Source organism: Artibeus jamaicensis, unplaced genomic scaffold, assembly GCF_021234435.1.
Source record: "Artibeus jamaicensis isolate MK-2021 breed Jamaican fruit bat unplaced genomic scaffold, CSHL_Jam_final contig_465, whole genome shotgun sequence".
NCBI classification, from domain to species: Eukaryota; Metazoa; Chordata; class Mammalia; order Chiroptera; family Phyllostomidae; genus Artibeus; species Artibeus jamaicensis.
Window position 1 is genome coordinate 28,629,780 of NW_026521843.1, and position 18,573 is coordinate 28,648,352.

Sequence of the window (18,573 nt, forward strand, 5' to 3'; positions counted from 1 at the left end):
GAGAACCCTCCAGACACTTGAACCGCCTTTGGCTGTTGCCCAGCTGATCCCTCAGTAACACATGTTAGAGTGGTTGTTTGTTTTAATTTGCTTACAGAGGACTTTGGGGAGGGGGAGGCTGTTTATCACTGCGAATGTTAATATTTGAATAGCCCCAGGAGACCCAATGCTTGTGCCAGTTTTGATTGAAAGCCCAAGAACGACATTTTAAAGGCCTGGTGCCCAACGACCTTGCGGTGACCTTCATTTCTTTCTCTCCCCACCCTCTTCCTTCGACATCAGGGCATTCTCTTTACTTTTTCCTTCTGTGCCATGAACTTCCTCCCCTTCCCAACCTCTTGCCACTTCCTGAGTTTGTTTGGCTTAGTTGTCTCCAGCAGATAGAATCGGAGGAGGAGGAGTTGCCTGGGGGGTCTCAGGGTTTATGGTCCCAGCCGAGGAAAGGAAGGGAGCTAGACAATATCCAGAGGAAGTGACTCTCTGCAGATCATCTAGTCCCCTATTACAGCCCTGTCCCTGGTCCAAGAAAACAGGAGACGCAGCATGCGCATGCGTGTGCGCACACATATTTTCCAGTAAGGCGGCCGGCCTATTTACGCAGGCTCTTCTGTAAGGTCAGGAATTCTGGGAGAAGTAAATATTTATAATTAGCAACAGGGCACTAAAGTTCTAAAGTTATTTCAGTGACTGTCAATTTCTTGGTTTTTGCTTTTTCACCCTCTTTTTTTTTTTTCCTTTCAATTTGGTGGAAGGATAGCTGGCTTGGTTCATCCCAGAACTTAGTCACTCAGGAGGACTTCACTGGTCAGTCAAGTTCACTCCTGGGAGCAACTAAATGTTCTTAAAGGGGTTCTGACTAACCCCTGTCCCAGGCTCCACTTCCTAATGACCTTTCTTAGCTTCCCAAATGATGTGCCTCTCTGCTCAGAAAGAGTCTGTGGTTCCCTGGGCTGCATGATAAACACAGTCCTTCCTAGCCGGCTGTTCATGGTCCCCTGCACTGTGAGTTCATGTACTTCTTTCCAGAACAAGTTAGCATAGTCTTAGCAGCTTAAAACAACACGTATTTATTACCTCATCGTTTCCGTGGGTCAGCAGTCCAGGCCTGGTGTACCTGGGCCTCTGCTCTGCATCTCTCCACTGTGACTGACGCGTCAGCCAGGCTGCGTCCTTGTCTGAAGCCTGGAGTCCTCTTCCAAGCCCATGTGGTTGTGGGCAGAAATCCTTTCCTTGCAGGTACAGAATTCACATGGCTTGCTCCTTTGAGGCTAGTGGGAGAGAAAGCCTTTTATGCTTCGAGTCGCTAAGTAAAACCTGGACCCTTTTTTAAAAGAATTATTCATTTAGATCAGGCCTACCCAGGATAATCTTTTTGTTTCTCAAAGTCAAATGATTAGGGACCGTAATTATTTCTGCAAAATCCCTTCGCACTATAATATTACATAGTCATGAGAGCAATGTCCCATCACTTCTTCCACATTCCTTTGGTTAGAGGTAAGTCCCAGTTTCTTCCACTGAAGTCAAGAGGAGGGAATTGTGGAATTTGCCAGAGTGTGTGTCATTGGAGGTCACCTTAGCGTCTGTCTGCTGCAGCACCATGTGTCTCCCTTTTCTCACTTCCCACAACACCTTGTTTTGAACCCACCGAGGCTCTTACTTTTCCTCATACTCATCTTCTGCCCCCTACTCTCCCCCATCTGTCGCTCAGTACTTCCTGCCTTCACAGAGCCTGACCCCACCTGCCAGCGTGCGTCTGCCTGCCCCGCACACTTTCATTTGCAGTCTGGGACTGTCCTGGCCGCATGTGCCACTGTGCTCTTTGTGCTGGGCCTAAGCATCCACGTGGATCCTTCACTAAATAGCAAACTCTCTTAAGGGCCATTTTTTTCTTTTTTAACCCCTTAATCTTTTTTTTTTACACACTCATTGCATCTTGTGTAGAATAAGGAGTCAACAAATGAACATTGTCTTCTGTTAGTTTAAAACTCTAATCTCTGCCCCTAAAATATCTTACAAGCTACTTAGAGATACAGGTACAAGCTAGTTAGAGATACAGGAGTTAGATGGGTAAAGAGATCACCCCTACTCAAGGCAGCGCCTTCACAACATGAAGAATTGTCATTCTTTGAGATGTTAGCCCTGTACCACCCCTATTCGAGTGGGTATAATCATCCACGGCCAAGCAGCTGGAATTCCAAGACTCCCCTTGAATAATTTGCCCAAGGACATACTTGGTAAGTGACAGACTTACCAAGTGTAAAACTGACTGATCAACAAACTAATGCTGTGCACTACTCCATGATACTTGTTACCCTGCCGTTTGAAGTCCAAGTCCAAACTCTGTAGCTTGTTATTCCAGGTGCTCTAAAACTTGACTTCCCCTGACATTTCTAGTTTTCTTCTCCTTCTCAATTTTCTAAATGAATGTATTCCTGTCACCACACCTGGGAACACCTTTGCCCCGTTGCATTCTATGAGCCATGCTTTCTCCATCTCTCCCCCCTTCCTACTGCCCTGACTGGGTCCCAGTTCTCCTCACTCTCTGTTACCACCTGGCCTGGCTCCTCCCCCTGGAACCCCCATTCTAAATGCTGGTTTTCCCCCAGGCCTTCCTCTGGACTTACTCACTTATTGTACCCTAAATACTGTCCCTGAGCAATTTCAACAATGGCATGCCTTCAAATGACTCCTGCGTGCCAGCGACACCTGCATCACTATATCCAACCCCCAGTGACCTCTAGAACCCCGAACAAGATCTTTCTCTCAAGTGTCTTTCTCAAGACTTGACCTTCAGGGCCGTTCTCCTTCTTCTCTGATTAGTTGACAGTCATGTATAGACTTCACTCATTGCTTCTTGGTTTTCTGCTCTTCTGTCTGTCCATCTCCCCTCTATTGTTGCCCAGTAGTCTCTCAAAGCACAGCCCAATTGTTACACATTTTCCTCCTTCGGATCCTACAATGCTTACAAGGGGAAGCACGGCCCACTTCACTGGCTTTTACAATCCCTCACACCTGGCCCCGCAGCCACGGTGCCCAGCTCCGTGGTTTGGGCACAAGAGTGAACAGCAGGGGCAATGAGCCAAAGGTGGGACCCTCTCTGCTGGTGTGGCTGGCATCCGCTGGAGAAAAGGGTGCTTCTTCTACCTGGAGGAGATGCCTTTTTGTTTTTCTAACAAAGACACAGTGTGTGCTAGCAGGGCCCTGGCGACCCCAATGATCCTTTCATCTTTCCCCTGCTCATGTACCCAACCAGCTAGGTGCTCCAGGTTATTTGCCAGTCTCCCCCAGGTACCATTCTCTTTCGTAGGGTTTGCGATCCCACTGTCCTGGGACTTCCCTTGGTCCCGATCTGTGTCTTGATCAGCGAGTAGCTCCCAGTTCACACTCATTGTGTCTGGCTGCCTCAGAGTTCCTGGTTCAAAAAACACATAGATTCCATCATACGAGGGAGGAGGACTAGGTAAGGATACAGGGGAGAAAAGAGCTAAGGATTGCCGGTACTGGGTGATGGGGACACCTGGGCTCACTCTTCTACTTTCATGTAGGTTTCCAATTTGCCATAATAATGATGATGTTTTAAAAAGAATAGTGATTCCAGGGTAACATTCCTAGAGCTTCTGACTCCATAGGTCCGGGTGGGGTTCAGAACCCTGTTTTTTCAAAGTGTCCCTCAGGTGATTTAGGGACCAGAGGTCTAGAAAAGGGCCCTTCTGCCTTCAAGACCGTGTCAGGTGCCCCTGCTCTGTGACGCCGTCCCTGACCACCCAGCCCACCCTGGGGCTCACACCTTCCCTGAGTGATGTAAAATCTCTGTCCCAGGCATCTTGCAGGTGCCCTTGGCTGACCTGGTAATGCTACTTGAGATACTTGTTCTGCGATTGAGACGCCGCACTTGAGCGCTCACCCCGTTGGCCTAGGGCAGTACCCGCTTGTAGTAGGTGCTCACCAGGTGTTTGTTGTTCCAGTCTACAAGTCCAGAGCCTTCCCGTCCAGGGGGTTTCTACCTCACAGGTGTACACTTCTTGAAAGTCTGTGTTGGAAGTATTCCTAACATGCAATAGACAGTTTTTTTTCCCTTGACCCAAAGAGGTCTCCATTTCTTCATATCTCTCCTTTTATGGATTAATGAGGACCATGTGGTCTCTGTTTCCCACGATGCTTTGTTTTAAGTTGTCAGCAGAAGGTTATTCAGGGTAGTTAGTCCGCAGCTGGCTGGAGAGGCGGTGAGAGTGTGTCCTGTTGGCTGTTCTGGAGCCCGGGCAGAGGCCATAGTTTGTATGATACAGGGCTTTATTTGGAAGAATAGCAAAATCAGTTATTGGAGGAGAACCTCACTGCTCAAATTGAGATTGAATTTTCCAGCCTTCCTGCTAGCATTTACGCACAAACTGGTGACTCCCTGGCCAGTGTTCAGGACTGAAGGAAGAAGACATTTCTCGGGCCATTGGCTCACACTCGCAGGAGAGCCAGGCTGACAGGCACAGCCCCCTTTCTTTCCTCTGGTCCCTCTCTGCGCTGGTTCCCCATGCCACGCAGCAACAGAGCCCCGTCTTTGTGTCCCCTTCCCAGCATTCTTGGCACTCCTCTGTGCAGGAAGGCATTAGCTCGCTGTGGCCACTCTTCCTAACTGCAGCTTTTAAAGATCTCTTTCCCTCCCCACAAAATTGCACACCCCGTGAGGGGTGGAGGTTTCGAAGGGTGGCCCTTCTTTCCAAAGGTGATTCAGGGAACTTCCTCCTCCGCTACCAGCTGTGCTCGGTGCTTGCACATGTTTCTCTGAGCTGCTCAGTGGCAGTGGCTGACTCCCCGAGAGCACTCCTCTGTCCGTGCGCCATGGAAAAGGGAGGTGGTGTGACCCGCCTCAGACAGAGGGCAGCCAGGGCCCTGGGAAGAGAACCAAGGCTTGGCAGGCAGCCCAGAAGCCAGGGGCACTGCGGCAGAGTGGGGTGGAGACCGTGGCCTCTGCCACCCTGGCCAAGCGTCTTAGCGTTTTATGCCTCAGTGTCCTCATCTGTACAATGGGGCTAGTTGTACCTGTGCCTTGAGTCTGTAGAGGTTTAGTGAGCTGATAGGTCTAAATAATTTTGAATAGTGCCTGCCACACTAAGTTCTCAGTTAGCTAATGTTATCATATCTTGAGCTGATTTCTATTAAGAGGTGTTGAAAGAACGTTGGAGGTACTTCCTTCAGCCCAGGCTTCAAAAGGGAATTCTGGAATCACAGGAAAGTGAATTCCTTCTTTCCTTCTTATAAAATTAAACTCCTTTTAAAAAATTATGAAAGTGGTAATTATAGGAAAAATAATAATTTAAGCAGCAAAGAAAGGTATAAAGTCACTTTTTCCTTCACCAACCTTATAGCTCCCTGGGTAAAACCATCAAATGGTTTCTAGAAGGTTCAAGAAATCTTGTCGAGCAAGTTACTGACCCTCCTGGGGACAGGCTTTTATTTGAGAAGCTCAGACAGAGCCTGCTTGTCTCCTTCGAGGGGCAGTGGAGAGGGATGACTGCACGTGAGACTGTGGAGATGGGAGTGAAGGCCAGGACCGGGTGTTTTATTTATGTGAATTTTTAGTAATGATTGGCATTTGCCACTTGGAGCCCTAAAATTTAGTCTTTTTCTAGCAGAGGAGGAAGTTGTAAGTTATAAAACTATTGTGCTCCTTAAATTCTCTAAGACTTTTGATCTTTTTTTTAATTCTCACCCAAAGATGATATATTTATTGATTCTTAGAAAAAAGGAGGGGGCAGAGAGAGAGAAAAAAAGAGAAACATCAGTTGGTTGCCTACTGTACATGCTCCAGCCAGACTGAGGATTGAGCCTGCAACCTAGGTATATGCCCTGACCAGGGATTAAACCCACAACCGTTTGGTGTAAGGGACAATGCTCCAACCACTGAGCCACTGGCCAGGGCAAGACTTTTGCTCTTTAATGAGCTGTCCTCATCACTCCCCAAGAGTCAGCGAGCCCTAGGAGCCTGTTGTGTGCCTAGTGCCAGAACTGGGTGGGCGGTGGGGAGATAAGAGGAGACAGAGGGTGCCTCTGCTTGGGCCGAGTCTAGTTCACTCCGCACTCAAGAAGTGCCTAGAAAAGGCTTTTCTTGTTAATGATGATGTTTATAAAAAGTTGAATAAAAATTAAGAGCAGGGAACAAACATCAGAGCACTAAATAAACCGGAGTCTTAAATGTCTTGTCCTCTCCAGGTCTGGGGGACAAAGCCCAAAGGGGAGGGGCTTAGAAGGGATTTCCCTCCAAAAAGGTGGAGACATACTGAGGTCTCTAGCTGTATTCTCCAAGCCAGGCTCCCCTGGGAGACGCCTGTGAAGTTGTGACGTAAACAGTGGCCTTGCCTTTCTGTTGGTCAAAGAGAGAGAAGGTGTGAGCTGGCCATGGTCCTTTGAGCCATCTCCTGCCCTTCGGCACAGTGGGCATTTCCTGACTTGGTGAAGTCTCTACTTAAATCCCGTGTTAACAGATGGAAAGTCTAATGTTTAAAGTCTGGTTGTCTTTCAATACATTTTCAGTCTAATGCTAAAACAAAGCAGAGGAGGAAGAGGGGTTGGGGCGATCCCCTTTTCCTCCCAGTCTTCTAGGACTTCACCTTTAGAAAACCGTTTAGGGCGCTCAGGGATCTATTTCCCCACAGAGCATCATTCTCAGCTGTTGGCATTTCCCCACCCATAAAAAATGCTATTTTACTCTTATTTTATTTTATTTTTTAATGCGCTAACTTTGCTTACATCCTCTTACAGTCCCCAGTATCACACCTGGTGAGAACCGTTATCGTCCGCCCTCTCCACCAGAAACAGAAACTGACATTGTCATGCACAGTTCCTGAGGACCTAAGGGCTAAGTGTGTAATGGGAGGGCCGGCTCCTGCCGCAGCAGGAATCTCGATGTGAGTGTCCGATGAGCAAGGGCCTCGGAGGTGACCTACTCTGACTCCATTTTATAGATCAAACTTGGAAACCAAACCTTGGCCGTCACTCACCCCAGTTTACACAGTGAGGTATTATAAAGCTCAGATGTTATTTTAATCTAAGATGTACATATAGACAAAGTCAAACTGTTCAACTGGGTGTTCAAAGAAGTCAAAGGCCATTCTCGGCCCTCCCTCCCTGCCCCCTCCAGTCTCCCCTTCCCCAGAGACAGGCACTTTCAGTTCTCCTGGCTGGTACTTGGTCATGACCCTGTGTCTTTCTAAATAACACGCGTTTATTGTTCCTTTCTTGAAACTTCATTGTAGGCGTTAGCTAGTGGCCTCCCACTGCAAAAGTGAGAATTCAGTTCTCTTCCCATCCTCCCATCCTCGCTGGAGTTTAGTGTAATCTTGGCTGAGTGAATATGCTTTGTATACATTATTATGGCTGTGAAATATTACTTGGAACTACACCATGTGGTATGCTTTAATTACTTTTCCTTCCCTATACAAATTTCTTTGTTTTCTTTGCAGATAAGAATTATCTATTGGTTTTCCATGTAGTCATTATGCATTCAACTCAAACTTTCTACAGATTGTCCCCCTTTCCCTTCAGGGTGTTTAGGTTGCTGTAGCTGTTCTATCAAGTTCATAGTCATGGATACATTTCTCCTGGAGCCTTCTAAACTGCTCCAGCCTGAGTGGTTGTCCTCGGTGCCTGCTGCACAGCCGTCACGCTGGCATCTGCCTGCACTCTCGTCCTAGTGCTTCTTTTCGCCCTTCTCTTTCACAGGAACTCCTGTCTTTTTATTCCATGTCTCCTCTTTCTTAATAAACTTCTTCCATGTAGTGAAGCATCCTCAGCAGTTTTCTCAGAAAGAATATGGGAAGTAAATCTTTGAGGTCTTCCTTTTATATCTAAAACTATCTTTGTCTTACTTTCAAACTTGGTAAACAGTTTGGCTGGGTATAGAATTCTAGGTTGAAAACTATTATTTCTCAAAATTTACTATTGTTCCCTTGTGTTCTAACTCCTAGTGTTGCTATTAAAAAGTCTAAAACTATTTTGATTCTTGATCTTTTGTAAGAATATATTATAAATTCCAGAAGCTTGTTAATTCCTTAATGATGTGGTATAGGCTTGTGTTCATCCATTGCATTGGGCCCTGGATAAAGCATTTCAATTCAGAAAGTTGTGTCCTTTAGTTCTGGAAAATAATTTCTTTAGCAATTCCTTCTCTCTTTTATCTTTCTGGAACTATCATTCAGATATTGGATTAGTCAACCTGGGGTTCATAGCAGACCAATCTGGCTGACCACTTAGCTGAGGAACCTTGTCTATCAGTATTGGCACTTTCCCCTGAGAGTTCCCAGGTTACCTTGGGAAGACACTTCTAGAGCCCTGCCTGAAGAGAGAGGGCTCAGAAGCCAATACATCAGGGGTCCAGTGAGGGAAGAGGGTTGGAGGGCCCAGCTCCCAGAATACGCATGTTCATTTAATTGGCTTGTTTCCAGTTCTGTGCCCTGGGCCTGTCCTCTCTCCCTGTTCTACCCTGGGTCTGGAGAACCTCTGTTTCTCTTCTCTAGAGAACTGACTCCTGGGGGCACAGAAGGGGCTGTGCAGAGTAAAGAAGAAAGTCTAGTGTACAGTTGTTTTTCAACCAAATACCTTAATTTCATCTCTCTCCACATCACCCTTACCTCCAGAGGTGACTGTTACTGCACATTCCTGAGCTTTGTTGGGACAGAAAGTGGAAGATTCTGCGCCATAAATTTGCTTGTTCTTGACTTCCCCATTACTGGGGAAGAGAAAATCAGCTCTTTTCTGGGCCTACTAAGTCATTTACCACTTATCCCTTTGCTCTCCAGCTTCCTGATTTTGGTTGCTATTGTTTCTTCTGTTCTCTTCATCTGTGTATATTTAAGCCTTTGTGTATGATTCTGGGAAGAAAAGAAAAATAATTGTGAGTACTTGAGCTACCCTCTTTACCCAGAAGTCAATAATGATAATGATAATAACAATAACACAAAAACAACCACCAGTCCCACCGCAATACAAGCAACAACAGCAGCAGTGGCGGCAGGACCCTTGTTCAGCCTTTGTCACAAGCCAGACCCAGTTCTGAGCACCATGTGATTGGTTTAGTCATCGCCGCAGCCCTCGGTGGTAGATCCCGCTATTATCCATGGCATTTATGATCTTTCCAAAAAGGGAGATCCTGCCCAGTCCCACCCGATGGCTGCCATGGTCGGGTCACCCTGTCCCAACTGCTGCCAGCTGCGGTTTTGCGTGGGAAGCAGAGCCGGACATTGGAGACAGCACTGTGTTTGGAGTGTCAGGGAACTGGGGTGGAATCCTGGGTCTGCCTCATCTTTGTTGTGTTTTTTTTTGGGGGGGTGCAAATACTCAAACTGTTTGAAATGTAGTTTCCTCATTTTACCATGGGAATTAAAACACGAACTTCCCCAGACTGTTTTTCAGAACTACATGAGAAAACATTTGCAGAAGTGCTGGGTACAATCATTCATGTCTCTTATAAATTTGCCTGTTGAAGTCCTAATTCCCAATACCTTAGAATCTAATCATATTGGGAGATTGGGCCTTTAAAAAGGTAAAGGGTAAAATAGGATCATATGAGTAGGCCCTAGGCTAATATGGTGGGTATCCTCATATAAAGAGATTAGGGCATAGAAATGTCCAGAGGGGAGATGATATAAAGCCACTAAGGAAAGACCCATTTCCAAACCCAAAGAGAGAGGCCTCAGGAGAAACCAAGCCTGCCAGCACCATGATCTAGAACTTCTAGTCTCCAAAACTGTGAGAGGATAAATTTCTCTTGTTTAAGTCATCCAGTCTGTGGTGCTTTGTTATGGCAGCAAACTAATACAGAGGACCCAGGTTCAAAGCACAGCACTGAACCTTACTGCCACTTACTGATGGTATAGCCTTGGGCAAATGACTTCATCTCCCTGAGCCACAGTTTCCTCATCTGTAAAGCAGGGCTCATAATAGATGTTGAATAAAATAGGATGGCCAGTTTGGGCATACATTGAAAGATTTAAATAAGCTAATGGACATAGTAGGGCCCCGGGAAGTTGTCTGGGGCCCAGCGAGGCCAGAGGGAAGTATAGACACACCAGCAATGATGGAGTGCAGCCACGCCCCTATCTGAGGGCAGGGGGGTGGTAGATACGTGAACCTGTGTCCCCCAGGCAGGGTAAGGGCCATCTAGGGCTGGGCCCAGATTTCAGGGGACCCTGGGACAGAGTAAGCAAGTGCTGACCAGTGCGCATGGCAGTAACCGGTGGGCTGGGACAGCCGGCAACGTCCGGCTCGGCGCCTCAGCCTCCCTGTTGGTCTCCCTTTGCATCCGTTCATCTTCATGAGCAGCCCACCCCCAACACCCAGTCCCTACATAACCCGTTTCCGCAAACAGGCTGACTTTAGAAATGTGCATTTTGGTAACGAGAGTCATTCTGTCCCCACCGTGTGGTAGAACTGAAGGGCTTGTCCTCCTGATAAAGGAACGCTGACAATTAGCATGGGTTTTTCAGGAGTGGTCACTTTTTTTGTGGGTCCAGGTTCACTTAGACGTGAGGCTGTTACCCCAATTTTTTGTGGTGTTACCTGCCAGTGACAGGGTGGGGTGGAGTGGTGTGACATGGCAGGGGGAGGGGAGAGGGAGAGAGTGGAGACTGAAGTGGCTGGGATGAAAGAGAAGTTCACGTTCCTCCACGGAAGCCACATGTCGCCACCACATCGGAAGCAGGATCTTGACTCCCATTGACACTGCAGGTTCAGTGCAAAGAGCAAGTCTGGGACCAGAGGGAAATTCCTGATTAAATTTGTTGGAGTGTTTCAGCTGGCAGTGAGTGTTCAAACAAAAAGTGACTGGGAACCCTACTTTTGTGTCTCTTGTGATACCATCCCTCACACTGAGAACGCAGCACAGTGGTTAAGGGCCCCTGGGCTCCAACTCTATCTCCACTGCTCTCGAGATACATGATCTTGGGCAAGCAACTTCCATCCCTAAACCTCAGCTTCTTCATCTGAAGCTGGGGATACAACAATGGGGATATTACCACCCCCCACAAGATACTGGGAGAATCAAACACAGGTTAATACATGTAATCACTTGTGCCTGGCGCAGAGTAAGCACTCGCTAAGTAAGCACTCGCAGAGTAAGCACCAGTCTTCCGACCACATCATCCCATGTTACACGTGGCTGAGTGGACAGTGAATAAGACTCACTTTGCTCATCTTGAAAATTTCTCCCTGAATGGATCCTGCCAGTTGGCGAAATGGTGGAAACACTTTGTCAGGTTAAAGTCATCCAAACAGCAGCTAGTGTGAGGAGTCGGGTCCTGTTTTATGAAGGAAACTCGGCATCGGCGTATGAGCTTTTACTGTATGACTCTGCAGTGTTCTACAGGAAGTGGAAGTCTTGGGACGTGTGTTAGCGCAGCGTGTCTGAGGTAGAGCCTGAATTCCCGTGGATATAGTCATTTCTGTGTTATTTCTTCAGTGCCTTTGGCTAATGATTGCACTACCGAAAAGGGGTATTGTTGGAGCAAACGGTGGGCGGCATCCCACATGTAAGCAGACTCTGCGTGAGTGGCTGAGCAGGCCCTGTAGTCTCTGTGGGCCCTGGCTGAGCCCCAGATGACTTGGGGTGGGCTCGGAGAGGAATGCCCCCTCATGGGGAGGTCACAGGGGCCACATTTGAGTGGTTTTGCTTCCTTCTTCGGTCATGTGGTAACCAACTGGCTGACCATTCCTGCAGATTGTCACCAAACAAGGCGTTGGGGCACTTTCTCTCTCAGGACTCTGCGAGGACTCCACGTCGTCTCAGGATGACGTCCAGGCTCATCTGCCTCCCACCTGAAGCCACCCCCAAGCTCGACCCACTCACCAGCTTTGTCTCTGGGACTTGCACACAAGTTTCTACACCGCTGTCTTCCCAAGTGCTTCCCCTGCCGAGCTCCTCCTCAAATCTGTTCTCGGCCCGGCAGGTGTCCCCATCGACACAGATGTACTCAGTGCGTGTCTCTCACCTAGGTCCTGAATGTCAGCCGTCACAACAGGACCGTCCCTTTGTCCAGGAACACCATGCCTCTTCCTGGAATGCCATACCTCTTTTTTTACTTTTCATTGTTTCCAACTCGTCCCAGCCTTCGGATTCAGCTCTAGCTCGTTTCTCCTGACCCTGCCAAGCAAGGTCTGCATCCTCCTCCTGTTAGCATTGCATCTGCTCAGTCATATCAGAGCATTTCTCACATGGTAGCACAACTATTTCTTGGTTGGAAGTTCTTTCAGAGCTTTCTGGGATTGTGTAAAACTTATGGTTTTACCCAGTGGCTCTTGATTTCTTGGCCAACCTATTCAAATGTACCCAGAAAATACCGATGGGGAGGTAGAGGAATTTTCTAAACGTACTCGGCCACAGGATGTGTTTTCAAATGCACTTCCTGCAGGACCCACACTGCCCTGAGCCATTTCTGTGGGCCCTGCCTCATTCCACGGGTCTTTTTATCCTGCACGGGGTCTCGTCGGTGAAGCACTGCCCTGGGAAGAACACAGGCCCAGAGCTGGAATATACCTCTGCCTCAGGCAAATTACTTCTCCTCTCTGGACTTCGGTCCTTACGTGACAGCTGGATTGGGTGATCGGGCTCTCTGATCCCGAGATTTGTGGTCTGGGAATGCCTCAGAATCTGAAAGTGAACCTCTGACACGGCCTCTCCAGGTGACCTCAGCGAGGCTCTGGCGGGAAGTGACTCCAAGAACCAAGAATGCCCAGTGTCCACCGGGAGGGCTTAGCGGTCCTGGCCCACGATTCCCACAATCCCCGTGTTTCCCTGGAACGTGGGATTTCGCCCGCAGGCAGCCCGAGCTCCGTTCGCTGGGTGTCACATCCCTGCAGGTGGGATCCCCATCCAGGAAGTGTGCACAGTCCTCCCTTTTAATGAGAACAAGTAGCTTCAAGGCTCTGATGTTGCCATGTTGAATATTAATTCCTGTGGTGGGCAGAGCCCCCGCCAAGAGGCCAGAACCCACCACAGAGGCAAGAACTGGCTGAGAAGCAGGGGTGCTTGATTAGAAAGTCCTGGTCCCGTCGGGACGGAGAATCTCAGAGCCCTGGGTTGGAACCCTCTCACAGGTGGTCCATCTCTTAGAGGACATTCCCTCCCTTATTGAAAATCTGCTAGTGGAAAAGCCTACATCCAAAAGGGATTTCTGTTCGGCTTTGTACCTTTTCTGGAGGAGCAACCAAGAAAAAGTCTGCTGTTTGGAGAGCATTGAGTTTACTCAGACGCTCATTAGTCCAGCCGACAACGATGATTCGGCCCCGTTAGTGTGTCAGGGGTAGGCCTTCTAGATGCAGTGAAAAGCAAAAGACACACACATTCCCTGCCCTCTCGGCTGTTTGGGTGGGAGGGCAGACAATAAAGCAAGCAGTAACAATAGAAGCTGATAAGGAAGATGACAGGGGAAAGGTAGGGTGCCAAAGAGCCATGTATCAGAGATACCTCATCTAGTTGGAGAGAAATAGGCAAGGCTCTCTGGGGGAAGTGACCTCTCCCATGCAGGCCCAGCGGGGTGAGCAGGAGTTGGCCGAAGTGGAAGGGTGTGGAAAAGTGTGCCAAGGAGTGGGAACAGGATGGTAGGGGGAAGCCAAACGGGTCTGTGGGCCTGAAGAATTCCTTCATGTCTGGAAACTCAAAACACAAAGGGAGGCCCGCTGAGCAGCAAGGCTTGAGGGGGACCAGGAACCGCATCCCGAGGGGCCATAGAATGACTGTCAAAGGAACCTGAGTTCACACGGATGTGATCCTGTATCTGAGAACTGAGGAAGCGGGGTCTGCTATTTAGCAGAATTTCAGAAGTGGATGGAAATTTGGGGGTCAGCTGCTCCTATTCCATCCCCTACAGATGAATAAACTGAAACTTAGAGAAGTTGTGTGACTTGCCCAAGGTCATTCAGTTTCTTGGTGACACAGGCAGAACCAGGCGTTGGAGCTCTGGTGTTTTTTGGTTTTTGTTTTCCTTTTTGCTGGTGTGTTAAAACACTGGCTGAACCAGCAGAAACACCTGATTTATTGCTGATTTCCATGGTGTAAGCATCTCCCCCCATGGCCATTTTCAAGCTACCCATGTTTGACAATCAGCTCACAAAATTTCTGAAAATTTAACAATTGATCTGGACCAACAACAGCACACTGAAGGGACAGCTGATTGCGCACATCTCTTCCCATGTCCACGATCAGCAACACTCCGCTGGCAGCTTAAAAGCAGTGCTGGTGGGAAGGATTCTCCCATGGAAATCAGCCGATGCTACAGAGCAAGGTGTGCCGCGCCCGGAGAGGTGTGGTTAAACACTTACCCACAAGCCACTGTAAAGCAAATCTATAGATCGATCAGGTTGGGCGCTGCTGCGCAGATCAGCTGTGTCCTTATTTACTTCCTGCCTATTTGATATATCACTGCAAGAGGGCGTTTGCCCATTTCTTCTTTTAGTTCAAAAATTTTTTTCTAACAGCTTCATTGAGATATAATTCACATACCATACAATTCACCCAATGAAGGTATAGAATCATTGGTTTGTAGTATACTCACACAGTTATGCAACAATTACCAAAAATTTAGAATGTTTTTGTCACCCCCCCAACCCCCCCCCCAAGAAAAACTTATCCCCCTAACCCTCCCATCATTATCCCCCAGTCCTCTCAGCTCTCACCACTCGTCCCTACACAACTCCCAACCTACTTTCTCTATCATTTTGCCTGTTCTGGGCATTTCATATAAATGGGACTATACACCATGGCCTTTTGGGTCTGGCTTCTTTTGTTTGACATATAGTTGGGCCTTGATTCTTGTTTTTTAAATTCATTCTGACAGCTTTGTTTTTAACTGGTATATGTAGATCATTTACGTGTAAAGTGATTTTTGCTGTTGCTGGACTAAATCTACTGTCTTTATTACTCTTTTCTGTTCATTGTATTTGTCCTTTATTTCCTTTTTCCCCTCCCTCTTTTTGTGTTGGTTTTGCATCCAAAGGAAAAACTGCTCATTTTAATTGTAAGATTCATCTTAACTGCAACATTATTATTAAAAAGTGTATTCTAAAATCTGTAAGACATGGTCGCAGTCCCCCTTGCAGGGCGGTTGTGAGTCTTAACCAGGACCATGCAGGAGAGGGCTCAGCACTGTGTGGGGTGTGGCGCTGAGCACTAGTCCGTCACCATTTCCGTGATTACTGGATCGGCACTCCCAATTACTGCGCGGACCTCACAGCTAACTGGACACCCCGGTTCTGTCGCTGCGTCACAGTTGAGAATAACTAGTCTAAATACATAAGAATATAGTTCTGGACTGGGTGTGTGCTTGCTTGTTTGTTTTTGTGGTTATTTACTGTTAAGTACGTCCTCTTAGCCCGTTCATTCTTAGCCTGTGGTCCGCATTAACCTCAGAACTCTGAGGTCACACGGCCCTGCGTTTGAATCCCAGACTTGTCACTTACAGATAAATAACTAACCTCGTGAAAGTTTCTTTGCCTCTCTAAACCCCAGTTTCCTTACCTGCACAGTGTTGGTATTTATACCTCCATCACAGAATGGGGTCAGGACCCAGCAGGAACCCCAGTCATCGGTACTAGTGTTGTTATCAGCTGTTGTCATAGCTTCTCTTCTAAACAAGATGCTTCCTGTGTGGCTCAGTCTCCCTTTTTCAGCTGGAAACTGCAGGCAAGCGTGCCTCAGAGCTGACGAAGGCCAAAGGTATATGGAAGAATGTAAACATTAGCAGGGGAAACGCCTTACTGTAGGGATAAATTTCTCCAGTAGACTTGGGGAGGGGGAGGGGGAGGGGAGAGCTGCTTCCCAGGCTGCCTCCTGTGAGATGCTCCCTCTCAGCCCGGACAGGGCTCGCTCTTGGTCAAAAGAGCTTCCTGACTGATGTGGGCACGGGAGCAACATGACAGCCACCACCGCATCCACCGCAGAGCAGTGACTCCTGGTGGAATACCGGCTACGCACTTGTCTCTGTCAAGGCCATCATGGGGTCCCTAATGGACAATTGTGCTTTGTCTTTGCAGTTTTGTCCTTAAGAATATTCTAGATAACTACTAGTTACTCATTTTCTTTTGATTTCTTATTTATTTTTCTCTTGTATTTTTTGTTCTCTGAATCTGCAGTTTTGGTTTAGTGGGAATGATCACTGCCTCTCTCTTCACCCTCCAGACACATTTTTAGTGTCTGAACAAGCAGCCCAAGGCTGGGTCCTTGGGCCCTGACAAGCAGGGAGGATGAACCCCCAGAAGAACCCTGTCGAACTTGGCTGTGTTTCCGAGAGGTGGTGGGTGCGTCCAACAGCACGGAACTGAGCATGTGCAGAGCTGGCCTGCCCTAAGAGAAGGTTTCTGTGTCTCAGTTTTCTGTGGTCAAGGGGCTTTGGTCTCCCAGACACCGGACATCCATTAGCCAACATGACCAAATATAATATTGCCCTTCTGGAGTCCAAGTCTTCTAGAAGATTCTGAAACTCTTTCAAGAGAGCCCTTTTGACATGCTTTATGATACTGTGAGAATTCTGTGATACACTGACATGAGTTTTCTAATTATAGCAAATTAGAGTAATTGTCTGGATGGCTTAAGCCAAGAAAAGTGCAGGATTTGGAGAAAAAAGCATTTGAGGCCTTAATAATGTATATGTAGGGATCCCTTCTCCCAAGATGATTTGTTCTGGAAGATCCCAGGAAACCCTGTCCTGTTGGCCTGGGCTGCGGCAGAAATGCAGGGACAGTTCCATGAAGGCCTCCAACCTGCCCTGAGTGACCCCCTCCACGTGAATGACAGGCCTGGAGAATGTCTCTGTCTGATGTTCCTCCTTGACCATAGTGGAGTTCAAGCCTCAGTTCTGGCACCAGAGGGTTATAGGCACTGAACAAAGTGGCAGGGAAATATTGTTTCACAAGTTGTCAACTATCCAAAGCACAATGAAAGTTCCCAGCTTAGTCTGCCACCTTGAACTCTCCTCACCTGACCTTGCAAGCTTCCACAGGCAGGGTCTGTCCCCAGACACTGCTTCCCATCCTTTCCCAGTCCCTATGACTTATACAAGTGATGGTTATTGGTGAAAGTCTCAAGCCTAATTTATTTTTTGCACAAAGAAGTGCATATCTCATAAAGCCCAAACCCTCAGTGAAAGATATCCATCCAATCTGTCTTGTCCGGAGATTTCAGCCACTGAACACATGCCTGGAAAAATGGGCTGAGGGGCTACAGGAGCCCAGAAGCTTCACTTCCCTGCGGACTCCACAGCGTCCTCCAGTGGTGACCCTTTGCTGTCTACGGGGCACATCTGTGTGCAGATAACACAGTGTCTGGCCATCAAGGAGAGACAGAACTTTGTATGCATAAGGTCCGGGTTTGGAGCTCTCCTGTTTGCTTCAGTACTTGCTTCAAAGTCCTTTTTATGTATTTGTCTGAATTGTAAATCAGTGTTTTCAATGGCAGCGAGAGTCAGAGCTATAATTAGGACCTGCTTGGAATCAGACTCAGGCTTCTTCCCCCTCTGTAATTAGCACCTCATCGCAGAAGGTACCCTGGGGAACTGAGGGCATGCAGCTCAGAGGAGTTTTCCCATCATGTGTTGCCTTTTCTTTTCTCATCGTACATGACTCTTGCTTACTTTTAGGAAGCAAAGACCTAAAGTTGCAGAGGGAAAGGTTTTGCTTTACAGTGTTACAGGGGCAAGAAGATTGGGGTGAGATTTTCCCGAAAGGTGGAGGAGCACTTGCCCAGTGGCTTTTGGGATGTCAAAGTGGAGGTAGGGATGTAGTACTTGCCCCATCTCAGAATGTGTCACTTTTGTTAGTCTTGTCTCCCGACTAAATTCTTAGCCCTTGCTTAGGGACCACACCTCTCCTCCTCTCCCGTCCCCTGAGGTGCCCAGCATAGGGCTGCGTATGATGTAAGCCTGCTTCGGGGAGAATGTCCCTGTGTGGCAGGTGAGCCCGTCTCCACAGATGGAAGAGTCCAGCGGGAACTGCCCTCTCGAACTTCCCAGAGAGCAGTGTGTGCAGGTGGACGCGAGCCACGGGGTGACTGCAACCCACAGGAGAAGCCTCGGGATTCTAATCGAAAACATCCCAGGGAACGAGCAATGAGCAGTTTGGTAGCAGTGACCTGGGTGCTTCCATTCAAGTTTCAGACAAAAGAAGATAATTTAAAAAATGTGAAAGGGGATTGGAGAGCTGCAAGGATAACCGGGTCTGTTGACATCTTGGAAGAATTGTGCAGTAAGAAGGCTGGGTTACCCCGGGTGTGCGTTCTTCCCTCCAGTCCCCTCCTCCCGCCCTTACCCCAAACCAAGAGGCCCCAAGTATTTGATGGGATTCGGTCTGCACTCAGTAGTGTTAAGCCCACAGCCTCCATGTGCGGAACCACCCCAGTTTCTGGTCCATGAGTTTGTTCCTCTCCACTCGCTATATGGTTGGCCAGAGACAAGCATTTTAAAATCACAAATAATGGTTTTTCTAAGAAGAATATCTGTTTCAAACACCACCACCAACACCAACAAACTCCTGGAAAGCCAAGCTAGAGAAATGGGAGGATTAAAAACACCCTAGATTGGAACTAGGGGAAGGAGAAAG

At 47.9% G+C, this 18,573-nt stretch overlaps 1 protein-coding gene across 3 annotated transcripts in view; it reads left to right on the plus strand.

Annotated features, from left to right (window-relative positions):
• Positions 1-18,573, plus strand: part of PRKCE (protein kinase C epsilon) — a 486,343-nt gene that overhangs the window by 387,306 nt on the left and 80,464 nt on the right. The gene's annotated exons all lie outside the window — the stretch shown is intronic.